Source organism: Hemiscyllium ocellatum, chromosome 26 (genome assembly GCF_020745735.1).
Source record: "Hemiscyllium ocellatum isolate sHemOce1 chromosome 26, sHemOce1.pat.X.cur, whole genome shotgun sequence".
Lineage (NCBI taxonomy): Eukaryota > Metazoa > Chordata > Chondrichthyes > Orectolobiformes > Hemiscylliidae > Hemiscyllium > Hemiscyllium ocellatum.
Window position 1 is genome coordinate 15,431,457 of NC_083426.1, and position 6,000 is coordinate 15,437,456.

The 6,000-nt window shown below is 43.9% G+C and overlaps 1 protein-coding gene across 2 annotated transcripts in view; it reads right to left on the minus strand.

Annotated features, from left to right (window-relative positions):
* The window catches only part of LOC132828361 (ubiquitin carboxyl-terminal hydrolase 49-like), a 72,720-nt gene extending 67,591 nt beyond the window's left edge, over nucleotides 1-5,129 (minus strand). For both annotated transcript variants that reach the window (XM_060845394.1, XM_060845393.1), the window contains exon 1: nucleotides 4,920-5,129. The gene's annotated coding sequence lies outside the window, so the exon portion shown is untranslated. The remainder of the gene's footprint in view (nucleotides 1-4,919) is intronic.
* Nucleotides 5,130-6,000: the final 871 nt, after the last annotated feature.

A 6,000-nucleotide genomic window follows, 5' to 3' on the forward strand; every position in this document is an offset into this window, starting at 1 on the left:
GGAATCACGAGTCACACCTCCTGATTGAAGGGGAAGACATGAGAACATTCAAATGCAAGAGTTTTCACTGACAACTCAGCGCAACTCCTCTGGTTAATTTGGCACCAACATTTGAGTCATAGGCCCCAAATACACAGCTATCAATAAGATCCTACGTTTTCACAATACATTGTGCCACTGTTCCACTTAACTCTCAATGTGCAACTTAAATCAGGAGAGGGAGCATAAGAAAAATGCTGTACATTCACTATTGGAAAAGATCTTGAAATTAGCACAACTGCAAAGTAATATCCCATAAATATGCCTAGTACATTGTAGAGAAATACTCAGGAACAAACACGTTGCTGCAATTTAAAGGTCAGAAAAGGAGGCATCTGAAACTTGACAAAGCAATCCACACATTGCATTGCATAAAAATCACAGACCAAAGGGCACCAGATATGATACCCAGACATTTTGGAATAAACTGACCTAAACTGGGCATTACAAAAAGACTGGATGTCCAGCTGGAAAACAGTCGAGGGTCATCAGCTTTGATTACTTTTTGGTGAACCTTGCTGCAAGTATGTGGGTTGGACAGTAAGGCATGGAGAATTGCGCCCAGCAAATATATCTTTCTTGGAAATAACAGCTACATAAGTTCATACATCAAGACTGGCCACTTGCGTGAGACAGAATCAACTACATGCTCGCATGGGTCTAAGGGGTGGTATGGGCGGCACAGTGGTTAGCACTGCTGCTCACAGCGCCAGAGACCCAGGTTCAATTCCCACCTCAGACGACTGTCTGTGTGGAGTCTGTACATGGGTTTCCTCCCGGTGCTCCAGTTTCCTCCCACAGTCCAAAAATGTGCAGATTAGGTGAATTGGCCATGCTAAATTACCCATAGTGTTAGGTGAAGGGGTAAATGTAGGGGAATGGGTCTGGGTGGGTTGCGCTTCGGCAGGTCGGTGCGGACTTGTTGGGCTGAAGGGCCTGTTTCCACACTAAGTAATCTAATCTAATGTAAATCAGGTAAAAGGTTTCAATAGCAAACCCATGTCATACCATTTTATTGAGATAATATACCAATTTCATTCAATATTCTTTTCCTAGTCTCAACTGGACAGTCAATAATATAGGAGTTTATTTATCAAAAGGGGAAGAAATCAAACTTCTACTTTTCCCAAGTGCTTTGCAGAGATCAAACAAAGATTAACAGCAGGTTAGAGGAGATATTAACCTTCAAAAGTAGCTCATTGTTTGTTAAGCATCTTTGGATATCCTAAGATCATGGAAGAGGCTGTGAAATGGGAGGTAGGCAACAAAATACTTGGCCAGAGATGGTCAAGAAAGTTTAAGAAGGTTCTTAAATGAGAGGAAGGCAGAGAGATTTAGGGTGTGAATTCCAGAATGTGCAATAGAGATAGCGATGTGCAGAAGCATCAAGAGTTAGAAGATCAGAAAGCCGGATGCCTTTGGGGTAGGGGAGAAACACTGTAGTTGTAAGATTGGAGAACGTTACAGATGTGGGACAGTTAAGGATGCAAGTACATTTAAACATAAGGTTGAGATTCTCAAAATGTAGATCAAGTCAACGAGAACTCAATACAAGTAACAAAGACAGGGACATTGATGAGCAAGATCCAATATTCAATTGTCTCAAAGAATTTCATATACAATTAATTCAATACCTTGAGGTGCACAGACTGATTTATGCAAACATGCCGGCCACTTTTCACAGCAAGGATACATGAACAGTTAGTTAATCAGTTTACAGTGTCACGAGTTGAGGGGAGAATATTCACAGATCACTGGAAGGATCTTTTGAAAAGTCTTATGAACTTGCCCCACTAGCTATCTGACGAAGGTGCAGCACTCCAAAAGCTGGTACTTCCATATAAGCCTGTTGGACTATAACATGGTGTTGTGAGATTTTTACCTTTCAAGAGTGGCAGAGGATCTTTAACACCTACAGAACAGTACAAGTGAGATGTCAGTTTCAAATCTCATCTGGAGGACAGTGCTTCTGCTATTATGGTAGTAATGTACTGAGGTGTCAGCTTATATCAGTGTATGTCACCAAATGAACAAGAATTGCAAACTTCTGACTCAAGAAAGAGTGCAGCTAACTTTGCCAAACCTAAATCTAAAATTGACAACTCATACAGATCTGGCAGTAGACAACCAATGATCTTTGAAAGGTTTCTTTCACTTTCTTCAGCTAAATCTTCTCCTTTTGCATAGATATCCTTTTACAGCATGTGGCTTCTTGCTGACACAAGATTCGACAAGAGAGTCCACACTTTATCAAAAGGTCTCCCATTCTTTACACATGAGCAGTAATATTAAGCATCTGTCAAATACTGGGTTGCTCAAATAGTGGAGTTGAGGACAGGCAAAGTGGTGAAACACACAGGAATCACAGCTAAACTCAATCCTACTTACATCCAACATTTATATTCAAGAATTCCTAAATATCGCTTAACATTACGTTTGCACCAAAAAGAACTGTCCATTACACTTGACTGTTATCTTAATATTAATTCCTGATCATGCCCTACTCAAAATTATTGGAAAGAATATTTAATTCTGAAATTTGATTGCTTAAAATCAGATTTAAACTAATCCCAAAATGAATAACTGGAGTGATCAGAAACTTTGGGTAACATTTTACCAATCTAACCTTGCTATGTTCTTCTCTTACTTTTAGTTAATTCACCACTGATCAAGTAGCAATTGAGGGACACGAAAACACAGAATCTAAGTTTACAGTGTGTAATGTTCTCATATACAAACTAATGCAGGCAAAGAAAATCAGTTCCAGAAGGGAGCAGTGTTTTTGTCATGGGATTTCTTTTTTTAAGAAATAGCTGTGTTGGAATTTATAGAATTGTCTTAAGTACCATTAATAATTTGACACCAACAGAATGCTAGAAATGACCAGGAACTGAAGAGTATTTGATAGAGGTGAGGAAAAAGAATACAGAAATTAGAGATGGGATGCAAGGAATGCATTGCAAGATGGCACAGTCCAATTAGGCTGAACTTGTTTTATATTTTGAAATGAATTTAAATACATTCACACATCACAAAAGATGAAGTTGCCTATGGATATTGAAAATTCAGAAATTCCACAACATGATCCAGGAATCTGGATGGCCTGCAATCTGTTCCTGTTTACAGCTACATATCAGAGTTACAGGATTATTTGTAGAAGTTGCACATTAGAATACATCAGCTGTTTGAAAACACCACGAAGATAATCTGGCAAAATGTAGAATAACGTGGTTGAGCATAATAATATCGGGGTCAATTAGGCCCAGGTCTGACCTGCAAACCTGAAACTATAAGCACCTGCTTTCACTCGAAGGGATACACGCCCCCTGTCTAAAATGAAAATTGTCAAAAGTCTTCCAGGTCCATACTTTCGGAACATGAAAAACTGCAGCTGTTAGCAATTACAGATAAAAGTTTCACAGGATGACACAATCGTATCCTCCATCGCTCAGGGACAATGTAGTGGAGATACTGCGGGATGCAATTCACGATTTTACACATCGGGTACTGTTTGAAACGCCATTTAGTCTATCAATGGTGCGATATTTATACCATGAGCACACAAACGCACGCAAGTCTGCAACACAAAAAATCCTCGCTTCTGAACTGCCCATTCTGCTGCCTGCGGCTTGGCACAGATAAGAATCGCAGCCAAGACTTTAAAGAAAAACATATTCGCCTTCCAATTACGCTTTATGGCAACGACAACAAAGTATGAAACACACGGCGGAGGAGTTACAGTGACTCTTAGACCGACCAGTCAGTCAAGACTCATTTTTTAAAACAAAACATAGTCCACCTAGACAGGGTTTCGGCCCCCAACACCCCGAGAGAAACAGAAAAGGATCTTCTGCTTACATTCATGACACAGACAGGAGGGGACTGGGGATGCTGCATAAAATCAGGAATTTCTACTAGACAAAGTTAAAGGCACCAGAAATGTATGCGTACTTATTTGCACCAAGAGGATTAATGACGTTCCCCCGGCATCATAATCACCGACATGTCATCAAACTGTTTAAAACATTTAATCATGTGGCAACCACGAGAGAGAGAAATAAAAGATAAATCACAACCTTGGACTGGTAGCAAGAGAGAGGACATAAACAGGAGGAGAATAAAACAGAAGTCTATAGATAGATTTAGTTTTTTTTTCGGTTAAAGACTTTTGGAGAGAAAGAAAGAAAGAAAATCCCATGAGAGGAGAGGGGGAGGATTTCCCAACGTGTTGGGAGGTTCCAAACACTTGTTATGAAAATAAAGATTTGAGATCCGACAGTCAGGCACGAATGCCGTAAGGGAACGGGGGGAAACAATCTTTTCACTTAAAATTAAAAGTTTACGACATTGTTTTTTTTGGGGGGGGGGGGAGGAAGAGGAGAAGAAACGATGGGGGTGGGGGGGGTGTGGAGAGAAGTACAGAGAGCTAGCGAATGCCGTGGTGTCCTTCTGTTTTGCGCGAAAATTCTCTTCCTGACCTCCCAGTGGACCATTGAAAATAAATACATAAAACGTAACGAAAAGTCAATGACATGTAAAAGTAATGAAAAGCTGAGGCAGGAGAGAGTGGGGTGTTGAGGACGGGGTGTGTGTGTGTGGGGGGGGGGTAGGGGGTGTGATGTTGTTATTGTTGTTGTGGAGACCTCGAGATCAACACATTGACTCGCGGCCTGCGCCACCGTCTCCCCTACAACAATATTTATATTTTATTTATTAGTGTGTGTGAGGGGGGGGGGCGTGGTGAGAGCAGTATTTTTGTTGTTGTTGTTGTGTGTATGTTTGAGAGGTTTGATCTGTTGTGTTTCCACGCCGGCGGGGATTGAGGGGAGGGGAGGGAGAGAGGGAGGGGGGTGCGTGAAGAAAAGAAAAACACAACTCACCGCGAAAACGCCACCGGCGGCCGTCGTCGACCTCCTCCCCCGACATCTTCCTTCCCCCAGATGGAATAACAAGTGGGAAAAGCGAGAGGAAGCGCCGCCTGGGCAGAGCCGGCACCATCGGCGCGTTTTTTTTTAACCTCCAAAATAAGATTTGAAAATCCTCATAAAGAACAATAGAGCGCTTGGACAGGAAGTCACTGGGTGGCGCCATTGCTGCTGTGACGCCGCCGGGGGTCAGGGGTCACCGTGGGGCGGGACCACGGGGAAAGGGGCGGGGCATCTACGCCCCGCCCCCTACCCCCTACCCCACCCCAGTCAGCACTCAGCCTGCTCCACGTGGCTCAGGCCAGCCTTCACCATTCACTGTCTCTGACACTCAGTGCCAAGGACCACCCTCACCGTGTACCACCTTCACGGTGCATCACCTTCATGGCACACCATGTACCGACCGCACGGTGTACCATCTTCAGGACGCATCACCTTCACGACACACCACCTTCACCATGTACCAACCGCATGGTGTACCATCTTCAGGACGCATCACCACGACACACCACCTTCACCATGTACCAACCACATGGTGTACCATCTTCACGGTGCATCACCTTCACGACACACCACCTTCACTATGTACCAACCGCATGGTGTACCACCTTCACAGTGCACCACCTTCAGGGCACACCACCTTCACCATGTACCAACCGCATGGTGTACCATCTTCAGGATGCAACACCTTCACGACACACCACCTTCACCATGTACCATCTTCAGGACGCATCACCTTCACCGCACACCACCTTCACCATGTACCAACCTCATGGTGTACCATCTCAGGGCGGCACAGTGGTTAGTACTGCTGCCTCATAGCGCCAGGGACCTGGGTTCAATTCCTGCCTCAGGCGACTGACTGTGTGGAGTTTGCACGTTCTCCCCGTGTCTGCGTAGGTTTCCTCCGGGTGCTCCGGTTTCCTCCCACAATCCAAAGATGTGCGGGTCAGGTGAATTGGCCATGCTAAATTGCCCGTAGTGTTAGGTAAGGGGTATATGTAGGGGTATGGGTGGGTTGCGCTTCGGCGGGTCG